Here is a 14145-nt window from a genome sequence, read left to right as displayed (position 1 = left end):
CAATAAGACAAACAACAAACCGAACCAATCAGGTAATCTTTGTGCATCATTTTCTGGTTTTCTGGTTATAGATACAACTCAGTACCTTATACGTAAGGGCATTCAGAACCATATTTGATACAGAGTCCTGCCCTATTTCTTGCTCAAGTCAACTTTGTTAAATTTGACTCATCTCAGTTTTATCTGTAATAGTGCATGCCCAAATGGGTAACTTAGGAAGGTTGGGAGGAGCAGGGAAAGGCTTTTTTTAAAAAGTCACACTTAGCATAAATAAACTGGAAGGTCAGATTTGACTTGGAAGCAGATATTCACCAACTGGAAACTATAATTTAAATCAGCTATAAAAATGGCAACTGACCAGTACACAAAATGGTTTAAGCCATGAGCACAGAAGAAACACTTCCCTTTTTGCCTTCCTCATCTCTCCCCACACCCCTTTTTCTAGAATAATTATTGAAATTTCCAGCTTTGGTGAGGAGACAGTTAGTAACAGATGTTTTCAACTCAGAAGCAGACTCTGCAGAGGCCTTCTAGACAGTGATTTTCCTACACGCATTGACAGTTGGAAAAATCAGTGTTTTCATCATGTGATAGGTCTGCATACCCAGCAGCCAGTAAAAAATTGGTATTGCCTTCAAAATTTACTTTTAAATATAGCTGGATAAGAGCTATTCAAGGCAAATCTTAGTAGAACTTCATTCATCACACTTAAATAATTCTGATTGAAGAAAGAATATAACCATTTTTTATATTCTTCACCCCATAGAAGGATGTTATATTGGCCAATGGACCTTGTAGAGGGATGGGAAATAAGAAAGTCACTTAAATTTACATACAACCTTAAGTGGATTTTTATATATTTGTGACCAAATTAAATTTCTTAAGACAAATGCCAAGTTCAAATCCTACAAGACTACTAAATCTGGTTATGTAACAATTGGTGAAACAATTTTCAATTGACTAAATAGATGACGCCTTAGGAAGATACTGGTAGCTTCAAGTTATCAGAAGTCATGATACCTATATTATTCTATGGGACAGGGAAGGGTGCTAGAGATTGAACCCAGAGCCTCCTGCATTCTAGGCAAGTGCTCTAACACTAAGCTATACCCCCAACCACTTTTTATTTTGAGAAAATTTCTCACGAAGTTGCTAAAACTAGCCTCTAACTCACGGTCCTCCTTCCTTAACCTTTCAAGTAGCTGAAATTACAGGCATGTGTCATCACTTTTGAAATTATATGAAATATCCATTTTTTAAAACTACCAGTAACACTAAAGAGCCTTCTTCACATTTTGCCATCATCCTCTGAATGTTAAAAAGACTTTTTTTAAGCATATCAGCTGAATTGTGGTACCTTGCTTAATTGAAGGTTATTCATGAATATTCAGACATAGTTATTGAGAAATTTAAAGGCACCAAGATAAGAGAACTGGATTTAGGGCAAACAAGGATGCCTTACACTAAACTTTAGTTTTGTTGGCAGTCCAGGTCCTATGGCCCAGCTGAACAACAAAAAGTAAAATTAAAAAGTGGACTAATCTTTAGCAGAGTCCCTAAAAAGTCTTGTACCTCTTCTTGTATCTTCCATTCCTACCTATTCCAGTTGCCAAGGAACTTGTCAGACAACAAACTATTTATGGTGAAGTGGCATGAAAGTTACTAATTGGTTCAGTGGATTGCAAGACCACAGATGTTCTTAGTTCCTGCTAGAGTGAAACCTCAGGTTTAGGGGAAGTAGATTGATCTGCAGAGAAAAGTAGAAAACACCATCAATCTCAAAAAAGATTTCAAATATTTACACAAAGCAGAAATACATGGGAATCTTATTTGTATTTGGGCACTTGAGGATAATTGGTAATCTGTTTCTACTAAGCCTCCATCTGCACTTTACAAAGAGATTGAATGTAAGGAAAGAGAAAATTAGAGTGAGCCTTTGTCCAGGCCACTTTCCTTTCTCCTGGACACTACAACAGTTTCTCGTCAGTTTTTTCCACCTCTCTTCTTACCCTATCAGTTTGGTCCGTTATCTTCTTAAAACATGAATCAGATTATATCCAGGTTTCTGCAAGTTGTTTTTATTTAGAATAAAAACACAAATTCCTCAATGTGGACTGCACAGGATTATTTACTCTGTATCTCTCTCCAACTTTGTATTGTATGCATGTGTTTCTTAATCATGAATCTATAAGCACACAAGTCTTTCAGTTCCTTGGGTGGTTAAAAATTTTCTGACCAAACTTTTAACAGTCCAAGGGCCTTTGTACTCTGGTTGGTCCCATGGCTACCAACCCTGTTTCTCTTCCCACAGCCAGCTCTTTCCACTTCCCTCAACCACTTTGTTAGTATCCTGCTTATTTATCTATTTGCTTTTTCAAATTGATAATTATTTTTTTCACTTGTCTTTTGCCTGCCAGTTAGAATGTAAAAACACCATAAAGGCAGAGATATCATCATCCCTCACATTTATGCCCATGACTCTCAGAAAATGCTGAGCATTTGGTAGAGGATACGTAAATACTTGATGAATGAATTAGAGACCTGGAAATTGAGCCCTACATTAACAGGGGCTAAATGTGGTAGAGTTCGTACCAGTTCCTCCTGATACTTTTGAGAAGGGTAGCTTCTTTTTTTTTTTTAAAGAAGATACAGTACTGTTTTTTTTAATTTTATTTTTTAGTTGTAGTTGGACACGATGCCTTTATTTTATTTATTTATTTTTATGTGGTGCTGAGGATTGAACCCAGGACCTTGCACACATTAGGTGAGCACTCTACCACTGAGCCACAACTCCAGCCCCAGAGGATATAGTACTATTTTAAGAGGTATTAGAGATAGGGATTTATAAAATACAAATCTGTTTAAAACCAGATTGCTAATGCCATAGAGAAAACTCACATTACACTAGAGAAAAATTTTAATGAAGTTCCAAAATATGTATTTCCTACTATGATGCATCATTTGTCCATACCCATTCTCCCCAAAACTGTTCATATATATGCTCCTCGTCTCCATCTCAGCAGTAACTGATTAATTTCAATCTCTGCCAAAGCCAAAATTCTAGATACCATCCTTGATGCTGCCTTCTCCTATGTCTATTTTGGTTTTCCATTGTTGTATGACAAAATGCCCCCAAATTTAGAGGCTTAAAAAAAGAGTGGTGGCTTAAGACACAATGTATTATCATCTCTTAGATTTGTGGGTCAGATTGGCCAGCTAGGTGGAAATTGCTTGGACCTATCATGCAGTTTTGGTCTGACTGGGGCTATATACAGTTCTTTGGAGGCTCCACTGGATTTGACATCCAAGATGGCACACCTAACATTGCTGATCATTGACACTGTCTGTCAGTTAGGAATTAAGCTGGGACTGTCAACTAGAGCAACTGCCTATGTATGGCCTTTCTTCCATTTGGCTGGCACTTCTCAAAATATGGTGATTGTGTTTCAAGAGCACACATTCCAAGAAATAAAAAATGGAAGATGCCCGTCTCTTAGGTAAGGTCTGGGTCCAGAAACTGATATAGGGTCACTTCTGCCATATTTGCCAGTGATCTACAGAGCATACTCAAATTCAGGAGAAGCTGTAGAACAAATCTCTCAGCAGAAAGAGTATCAATGAATTTATAGTATTTTTAAATATGTCACAGTACCCCATTAAGGTCTAACTATTCCATCTCATAAAAATCTTTCCAGTCCCTTCTCTTCAACCTCACTGCCATTATTCTAGTATAAACCACTAAAGTCTTTCCTGAGGTATGACAACAGCTTCCTAATTGGATACCTGGCCTTCATTCAGTTCAGACTCAACCCTGTTATAGTCCAAGTGATCTTTATTAAAATCAAAATTGATCATACTACGTCTTTAAAGTATTCCATGAGTCTCCATTACTCTTAGACAAGTCCAAATGCCTGATCATTTGCTGACATGAGCTTGCAGGATCTATTGAACCAAATTTCTCCCCACAACTCTCTTTTACCTCTCATCTTGTTTTCTAATTTCAGTTGCTATATTATTGTAAAATACAAAGCTACTTGATAAGAAGCTACTCTAGGCAATTTAAGCAGAGGCAATATAATATAGGGAATTGGTTTCAGAACTGTTAAAACATAGGGGCTAGGGATATAGCTCAGCTGGCATGCACAAGGCCCTGGGTTCAATCCCCAGCACCCCCCCCACACACACACACACAAACAAAACTGTTAAAAAATAGCTGGAGGGACAAAAAAGATAAGTTTGCCCAGTGACTCAGAACTGCATGAACACTTGACAATGGTGTCACCCATTGACCATTTGCTGCTGAAATTAATGAATTCAAAAGCATACACTACTCCATTACTGCCTCTGTCACTGAAACTTGATGTGACCACTGCCACAACTGCCAGTGGAACCAAGTAGCCCCTGCTCACTGGCCGCTGCGGTCACCACAAGTGGAAATACTACCAAAGTGAGGGACTATGGCTTCTCCCTTCCTCCTGTCTACAGTCTTCCACACATGCTTTCCATTGGCAGAATCCAGCCATAAGCTGGATCTGGTAAATGTGACTTGCTGGTTTTCAGCTTGCTGCAATGCAAAGAGAAGCAGGAATAGAGCTGAGAGCCAACAGACAAGCTACTAGCACAACTACAGCAAACATTCTTGTGTTCCAGGGACTCACCATGCTGATTCCCTTCTGGACATGCTTTTCTCTCTGTCTGGAACTTTCATACACATACCCTAACTTCCTGTTTGGCCCTGCTTGTCCTACTTGCTTGACGGCTCAGTGCTGATGTCTCACCTTGCAGTGATAGTTCCTTAATTTTCCTATCTGAGTAAGATTCTTCTATTCTGGGTTCCCATAATACCCTCTATTATCCTTCTCTTAGCACTTGTCATCCTAGATTGTAATTGTTTACTGCTTTGTACTCTTTCTACATTTTGTACTTCTCAGGGGTAGAACTCTACATTATTCAGATTTCCCCCTCACTGTCTAGTTCATAGTAGGCATGCTATGATAAACACAGGGGTTTCTAACCTGGGAATAATTATATTGCCTCTAAATGGCCTATGAACTCACAGAACTATATGTAAAATATAGTGTGTATATGCATTTTACAGAAAGAAAATCCATTATATTAAAGGTCAATGACCCCTAAATGATTAAGAAACCATACATATGAACAAAAGAAAGAGTTCACAATATTCCTGAGACTTAAAGAAAAAGATAGCTTCCAGAAAGAAACTAAATATCAAAAAGACCGTTTCCAGTGACTTGTAAGGATCACAATTTTTATTGAATTCCTGTATAAAGGAAAATGAAATTAGCACCCAGCCTCATAATATAATTGCAAATAGAAAATAATATGCATAGTAGAAATCATTTGCAAGTATGTTATTAGTAGCAGCTCTACAGGGTGCTTTGTACAGAGACCAGATGGCAGTGGGTGGGGCTTGTGCATAGTGGCAGAGCTGGTCATCCAGGTGTCCTGATTCCCAGAAAGTCTGATAAGCACTGCATAAGCATGTTCTACATCCATTTGCCCTTTGAAAAACTTCCACTTGCTCTAGCACCTAACTATAGAGAAGATATAGGGGGAAATAGCATTCATATCATGGAAATGTAATGCAATTCACTATCATTTTATTTTTTGTATTATCCCAAAGACAAGAATAATCCCAATATAGCCTAATGTTTCTTAGATCACTTAAAATCATTCACTTGAAAATTTCTTATATTAACTAAAATTATTTTTGCTGCAAGTAATGAAAATCACGTTTTACATATAAAAGAAAGTTTACTAGAAAGATAAAGGAACAAAAATGTAGTTGAGTTCTGGAAGGAATTAGAAAACTGTGTCTCTAAGTTCAGCCTCTCTCTGTGTAACTTCTTAATTATTTTCCTTCTCTGTGGTTGACTTTTCTTCCCTTACACATGGAGAGTAGATGAAGGCTGGTGGTTTCCATCAGCTGAGTTTACATTATCTCTGTTCATTTCTCAGACCTACAGTAGAGTTTCTCAACCTCACAAAAATTAGGGCAGATGGCTCTTTGCTGTGGGGCTGTCCTGCGCAGTGTTGGAGGTTCAGCGACATCCCTGAACTCCACCCACTGGATGTCAGGGGTGACATCCCACCCACCCCACAAACCTGTGGAAATCAAAATGTCTCCAGGTATTGCCAGTGTCCCTGCTTGATTGAAAACCACTGAACTAGATTATCTTGGCTTTTACAATTCAATATCAAAAATCCAGAAGGGAGAGTCCAGTTGGCTAACCCGTCTTGGGCCCTGTATCCAGTTGATCCAGTTAACAGAGCCAGGGCACAGAACATGTGGCAAAAATAGGATTACCAGGAATTCCCTCCTGTGGAAGTTTGGGCACTTCCCAGAAAAGAGGGGTGGACAAACCTTCCATGACATGACAACTGCAATTCTTTGATCCTAAACATGAAGTTTTTTACCCTAACTCTACACACCTGGACACTTGGGTGGTTTAGGGGAAATGTTTACAGAGATATATTTAGAGATTCTCTATATATACCTTTAAAATGACTTTAACCCAAACTTTTTACTTTAAAATAAAGGACTTTGGGCTGGGGATGTGGCTCAAGTGGTAGCGCGCTCGCCTGGCATGCGTGCGGCCCGGGTTCGATCCTCAGCACCACATACAAACAAAGATGTTGTGTCCGCCGAGAACTAAAAAGTAAATATTAAAATTCTCTCTCTCTCTCAAAATAAATAAATAAATAAATAAATAAATAAAGGGCTTTAAAGGTATAAAAATTTATTAAGAGGGGTACTAGGGATTGAACTCAGAGCCTTGTTTATGGTTGGTAGGCAAGTTCTCACCCACTAAGCTACACCCAGCCCTAAAAATATATTATTTATTTATTTATTTCAGAAGTACTTGTTATATCTGCTCTTAACCAGGTGTTGGCTAGACCTTGGTGGCTAGGAAGATTGAGTCCTTTACAGAGGTTACATTTCAGTTCCAGATTGATTTAAGGATTGGAGTAGAATATCTACCATATGTTCTACTTTGAATTAACACTTTTATATTTTTAGGGTCATTTCTTCTTTCATTATCTAATTACTTTTTATTTAAAAGTTTTTAAATCGATCCACTTCTTTATACCACTGTGGTAACTGCTTATCAGAACTGAATGTTTGTCCTGGTGTTTTTATCAGCAATTCATGAACAAATGGTCCTGATTTACTGGAATAGTCACAATTTTGAACACTGAATCTTCCTTGCCCCAGGCTCATTCTTGACTGCTACTAGAAATAAATAACAAAGTCTTAGAAATGATTTTTTGTCTTTTCCCAGATAACAGAAAAATAAATTGTAATAGCCAGAAAATAAGGATTCACTCTGCAGTGAAGGCTATGTAGATGACCTTGTTAAGTTGAAAATAAGCTAAGTTTACAGAAACTGATCTCTCCCTATCTCCCAAAACAGTGTGCTGCTCTTCCCTTCCTGCCTAAACCACACCAGGATCTCCAGCATATTCTGTGAGACAATAAAGCCTCAAGATGCTGTTCAAAGAAAGTATTTCAAAATTATACAAATTTGAGAAATGCTGCACATTACACCCTTCTTGGGGATAGTTGCAATGCCAATTGACATGTTAAAGGCTCTGAAAAGTTTTCATAGCTGTTTTGGAAAGAAAACGGTAGTATTTCATTAACTAAGTTTATGTAAATCTTATGTCCCCACATTCTATTCCTAGGTATATCCAAAAGAAAATTTCCTGGTATGTAAAATGTACTAAAATGTTCAGATGGTAATATATGGTAGCAAAGAGCTACTTACTTGTCCTTCCTAAAAAAAAAAAGGAGAAATAAAATGTGATGCACAATGACACTTCTTGCAGCTATCAGAAGGGTTAAATAAACTACAATGTAGCAATGTGGAGAAAGCTGAAAAATGGTGAGACAAATGAGAATCAAAATGAGATTTATATCACACTACGGTTATTGTAGAAACACATACTTGTTATACATTGTTCAATATATACTTATGTTTAAATACAGAATAAGGTTGAATCATAAAGGTGAAAACAATGACAAAACCCAACTTAACAAGATATCTCACAGATCGAACACATGCCTTTTTCTTTTTTCTTTTTCAGGTACTGGGGATTGAACCCATGGGCACCTTACCACTGAGCTACATCCCCAGCCCTTTTTGTTGTTGTTGTTGTTCTGTAACAGGGTCTTACTAAGTTGCTTAGAGCCTCGATAAATTGCTGAGGCTGGCCTAAACTATCAATCCTCCTGCCTCAGCCTCCCAAGTCACTGGGATTGTAGGCCTGTGCCACTTGCACCCGCCTGCCTTTTCTTGATTCTTATAAGAAATGGCACTATAAAACACTTTTGCAAATATATTAATCCATAAGTTTAAAGGAAATAGAAAAGAAGATTCAGCAGTTGAAAGAAGTTAGTAGAATATTGAAAGATAAAAAGCAGTGTAGGGGCTGTAGTTCAGTGTCAGAGTGCTTGCCTAGCATGTGTGAGGCACTGGGTTCAATCCTTAGCATCACATAAAAATAAACAAATAAAATAAAGACATTCTGTTTGTTAAAAAAAAAAGATAAAAAGCAGATGGTAAAATATAACTGACTTAGACGAGAGAAAGCCAAAACACAAGAGCCAGCACAGAGGTACAGCGTAGTTATAGAACCTTCGTAGTTATAGAACTTAGAGGGCTGGTGTGGTGGCTCAGTGATAGAGTGCTTGCCTAGTGTGTGAGGCACTGCGTTTGATTCTCAGCACCAAATATAAATAAATAAATAAAGGTCTATTGACATCTAAAAAATATTTTTTAAAAAAATCACACTTAGATCTTGACCACTAGAAAAAAAGCCATGAAGAAAGATACCTCACCAAGTTGGCAAATGGAGAAGTTTGCAGCGAGAGCTGAATTGAGCTTAAGCAGTTGTAGTGATGCAGGGGAAACCATTAGGGCCACAGATATGGGGCAGATATGGGGTTTCCTGGGAATGATCAGGAACTTCCCACAGTGACAAGATGGTAACAAGATACCCAGGAGAACAGACTGTGGGGTGAGGGGGTGAAGCAACCGCCAGAGGCAGGCAGAGGGGTAAAGCATCCTTCTGGTGCTATTTCCCGACTGATCAGGATGTGGGTAGATCAGAAGAGGATGATCATGTTCCAGATCAAAGGAAGGGGAAGACATTATGAAAAATAATGATTTTTTTTTACAGTTTTCTGGCTCCTTAGGCAAATGATCTTTACATTTAAAGGGTGACCCCGTACCACTTATAAACCAGTTCTTTCTAACCTCCCTTCATGTCAAAAGTTTGAAGCTCACTGCTCTCAGAGCCCCTTGTCCAGCTAGGGATATGGATACTTCAGCTCAGCCACGGAGCCAGTTTCTGATCTTCCACAGGGTGAATCTTGTTTTGTTTCATTACTTCTCCTTTCACAGTGCTTCTTTTCCTGTAGTCACCTGATGCTTTTCCATAAGTGCCAGCATAAAAACACCATGACTACTTTGACCAAACGAACAATTAACCCTTAAAAAAGTCAGGCCTCCTTTGTACCCAAAAGACTACTTAAAATAGCTTGGGAAATGGGAAAGTGTGCTGGATATTAGAATGCACCAGTCAGATTTCTCGTCATAAATAAATAAATTAATTACACTCAAATGCTAGCAGACCCTCAGCTGAAGAGAAGAGCTTTCCCAAGGCCCAGAAAGGCCCACAGCCAGTGACTGGTGGCCACAAAAGTACAAACACTAGCCCTCTTCCACGGAAGGACTTTTCTAGCTCTCCAAATCTCCTGTGGAGCTGGCCCAGCCGGCCTTGGGCTCCTTGGAAGTATGGCTTCTCCCTCCACCCACTCTTGCTTCCTTACCCTGCCTTCCATAGGTGTTGATCCCAAGACAGTCCCCAATAACCACCTGCCTGCTAATCCCCCTGGGGCAGGGAGCCTACTGGTTCCTATGGCCACTGGCAGAGCAGCATAGGCAGCCTCAGGAACCTGGGGCCACAGTACCCACCCTGAGTTAACCACTCACTGGCCTGCTAACAGCCTCCGGGCTCTACCACCAAAGAAACCGACCTCATCTAGTTTCTGCCCTAGAGCAGTATGCCAGGAAGGGCTCCTATTGGTCAGGTTTGGGTCTGGCCCAGCTCCAGATCATGGAGGAAGCCAGTATTTATTCCATATTGTTCATCTCAACCATTTATTTGAAGACAGGAGAAGTCACAGCCAAATTAATAAGAGGCAAGAGAGCCCTACTGAGCAGACAGACCCAAGATCACTGGACACTGGATGTCTAATGACACCCCTTTCCTTTCACTTCTTCCATTGGTATTCAGATAGCCTACATCCCCTCACTCAGCCCTGGGAATCTCAGGATGAGGGGATGAGTCTGATGTCCTGTCATGGATTATAGCTTTGGCGAGGCCAGTGAGCCACTTTCCTGCAAGGCAGCATTGACTTTTGTTTCTCCAAATAGTATGCCATTCCTTGAGGTCAGTATCCTACATCGTGCTCCTCTCTGGGCCCAGGCTGAGCATTTAAGTATTGGTTGATGCACTAACACTAGCTCACTGTTCTGGAGGAATGAGAGTGGAACTGTTCAGGAAAGGGTTCGAGAATCCCTAGATGTGTTTTTCTGGTGCATTCCAGCAGTTCAAACAGTGCTAACCTACTGATGCATGCAGGCCTTGAGGTCAATAAGAGAAATGGAAAACCTTACCAAATGATCTAGATGACCAGCTCTCTCTGTCTGACTCTCTGTCTCTTGCTCTCTTTCTCTCAAGGCACCCCAAAACCCACAACATCAGGTCAGAAAGTCACAAGCTATGCTGAAAGGGTGGATGCTTCTAGTGCTCCTGGAAGCCTTCCCTTTATTGTCCCATGACCCTGCACACTGGAGCCTGAACCAGATAGGTCCCTGACTCACACCAGGAAAATCTGGAATCAAGTTCCAAAGGTGCTACACAGTGCTTGGAGGGCAGGTACACCATGGCGGGGTTTCACAGAAGTGTGGGAGCAAAGCTGCAAAGAGGGAGAATAGGAAGGACTAACAAGGGGTGAGGAGGTCTTAAGGCTGGAGCCTGAGCCAATTTCCCTGAGTGATTTAGCTTCACATTTTTGTGCTGATGGCATCAGATGAAAGAGAAAAGAAGTCCCAAAAGAGGCTTCCGCCCCCAAGCACTAATCTGTGTCCATCTGGATCCTCTTTCATCTCAGAATGTAAATTTTATATATATATATATATATATATATATATATATATATATATATATATATATATATATATAAAAATATGTGGTGCTGAGGATCAAACCCAGACCTGACATTTTTTATTTTATTTTTTGGTACTGAGGGATTGAACCAGGGGCGCTGAAACAACGAGACACATCCCCAGCTCTATTTTGTATTTTATTTAGAGATCTCACTGAGTTGCTTAGTGCCTTGGCATTGCTGAGGCTGGCTTTGAACTCCTGATCCTCCTGCCTCAGCCTCTCAAGCTGCTGAAATTATAGGCATGTGCTACCACGCCTGGCGGGCATTGACATTTTGATAGGGATCAGTGCCTTAAATCAAAGAGATTTAATTCTAGGGAAAGAATTTCAGGTGTCTGCTGGGATTCTACTCTCTAAGTAATCTAGAAGCTAGAGGTGACCTACCTTTGTTCTAGGAGCAATCCCCACCCAATGAAGGCTAAGGCAGCATGAGAATCCATGGTTGTCTGGGGAAGGAAGGGCTGGGCTCTGAGCTCTAGGTCTCTTTCATCTGAAGACACTGATATTCCAGTTCCCTCATACCTGCCCCGGGGCCTGGCCCACAACAAGCACTTAGCAAGCATGTGTGGGTGACTGAGTTGTGAGTGAACAACCTTAAAGGATTCCCTGAATGCAAGGCCACCTCAGATAGCCAGTGAGGGCAACCCAGGAAATTCCCAAGAAAGGGAAACAATTTCAGAATTGGGCTGATCTCCTAAAACATTATTATAAGTGAAGGAAACTAGAAGACATAGATTGTGTAGTTGCATTGAGATAAAAAAAAACCCAAATGAGCTAAACCATAGAAAAGGAAAATAGATTGGTTGTTGTGAGGGGCTGGAGGTGGGAGGAGCATGGAGAGACCTTGCTTTATGGGCACAGAGCTGAACTCCGTGGTAAAGAGGGTGCTTTGGAACCAGAGGTAGTGATGCACACTATGCACTGAACTGTCACTTTAAAGGTCACTTTTGTGTTAAGTGAATTTCAGCTCAGTAAATAGCCAGGGCATATGAAGTTGTACTACACTATGTAAAGCCCATGAAAAGACAGAAGGAGGGGTGACTGACCCCAACTGCAGGGTCAGGAAAACCTCTCTGAGTCACTCAAATTTTCCCTGGTGGTAGGTTTTATCTGACCTATGAAGCCAAGTGCAGCTGGGTACAGTTCCTGTTTCCTTTGAAAATACAAGGAGGCTCCTGCTTCTCCCATAGAGGTGGGTCTTCATTTCAGGGTCAGACCTCAAAGCACTGGTTGTGTTTGCCGCGGAGTCATTATCAGCATGTTTGTTACTTTGATTCAGAGGCTGGGATAAAGCGCCATTATCAAAGGACTGCATGTTCCCAGTCTGATCACTATAGGCCTGGGCAGCATCCCTGGAGGCCACAAATTTACTGGACAGGAACAAAAGGACCATTGTTGTGTGGATAAAACACTTAGAAAGTAGATTTTTCTTTGCTGTCGCTGTAAAGCAGGAATACGATTTTTTTTTCCATTTTTCAGAGCACTTTCATGTCTGAGGGTTGTGCAGGCAACACTGTCTACTCAGGTCCAGGGCTAACTGCCACAGAAATTGGGGAAAGGGGCCTATATCGTTTATCAAGTGTCCAAAGCTCTCCTGAAAACTCTGGATGATGGATGGAGAGACTCAGACAAAGGTAATGGGATGTGCAGTTCCCAAGCTAATGCCAACAATCCCTGGAAGGTCTCACTCATCACAATTGGTTTGACAGGGCTTCAGTCCCTGGAGGTTTCAGTCTGTGATGGCCCCTAGGTGGAAACCAACCGAGCTTGTGAAATAAGGCCAATCTGTTCCCAGCCCTCACACCACCTTGCTACCCCTTTCTTTCTTTTTTGGTTTGGTACTGGGGATTGAACCCAGGGGTGATTTACTACTGAAGTGCACCCCAAACCCTTTTTACTTTTTAATTGCAATAGAGTCTCACTAAATTGCTTAGGGCCTAGCTTAATTTGCTGAGGTTGGCCTTGAACTTGTGATCCTCCTGCTTTAGCTTCCAGAGTTGCTGGGATTACAGGCCTGCTCCACCATACCCAGCTGAAATAAGAGATTTCTATGGTAGCCGCGGTATATTCATAGAGCTATGGGAGAAATTTGGATATGTTTTTTCATGGGTTTTGTGTTTGTGTGTGTATGTGAATTCCACTCCTAGGTATATATCCAAGAGAAATGAAAACATGTGTCCACATAAACACTTGTAAAAGAATCCTTGTAATAGCAACATTAATCAAAACAGCCAAACGAGGAAAACAACTCAAAATCTTCGGTTGATGAACAGATAAACAAAATGAGGTATATCTATACAATGAAATATTGTTTGGCCATGAAAAAGAATGAGGTACTGACCTGCTGTGACCTGGATGAACCTTGAAAATATTGTGCTAAATCAAAAGACCATGCTGTGTGAGTTCCTTTATCTGAAATGTCCAGAACATGCAAATCTATAGACACAGAAAACAAATGAGTGGCTGGAGATGAGAAAGGTGGGTAGTAGAGGGTGTGGTACTAATGGGCAAGGAGTTTCTCTTTGAGGTGATAAAGAATTCTACAATTGACTGTGGTGAAGGTTGTACATATCTGAGAATATACTAAAAATCAATTGTATATTTAAAGTGGGTGAATTGTATGTCATTCAAATTACATCTTTTTAATTACAAGTGGACACAATACCTTATTTTATCTATTTATTTTTATGTGGTGCTGAGGATCGAACCCAGTGCCTCACACATGCTAGGCAAGCGTTCTGCCACTGAGCTACAGCCCCAGCCCTACAAATTACATCTTAATCTTAATCAAGCTTTTTTTTTTTTTTTTTTTTTAAAGGAAGTTTCAAGCCAGGTGCAGTGGTACATGCCTGTAATCCCAGCAACTCTGGAGGCTGAGACAGGAGG

Source organism: Marmota monax, unplaced genomic scaffold (assembly GCF_021218885.2).
Source record: "Marmota monax isolate L192 unplaced genomic scaffold, Marmota_monax_Labrador192_F-V1.1 WCK01_AAM20220418_F8-fsc00072, whole genome shotgun sequence".
Lineage (NCBI taxonomy): Eukaryota > Metazoa > Chordata > Mammalia > Rodentia > Sciuridae > Marmota > Marmota monax.
The sequence above is the reverse complement of the archived record's forward strand: the minus strand, read 5'-3'. Positions refer to the sequence as shown.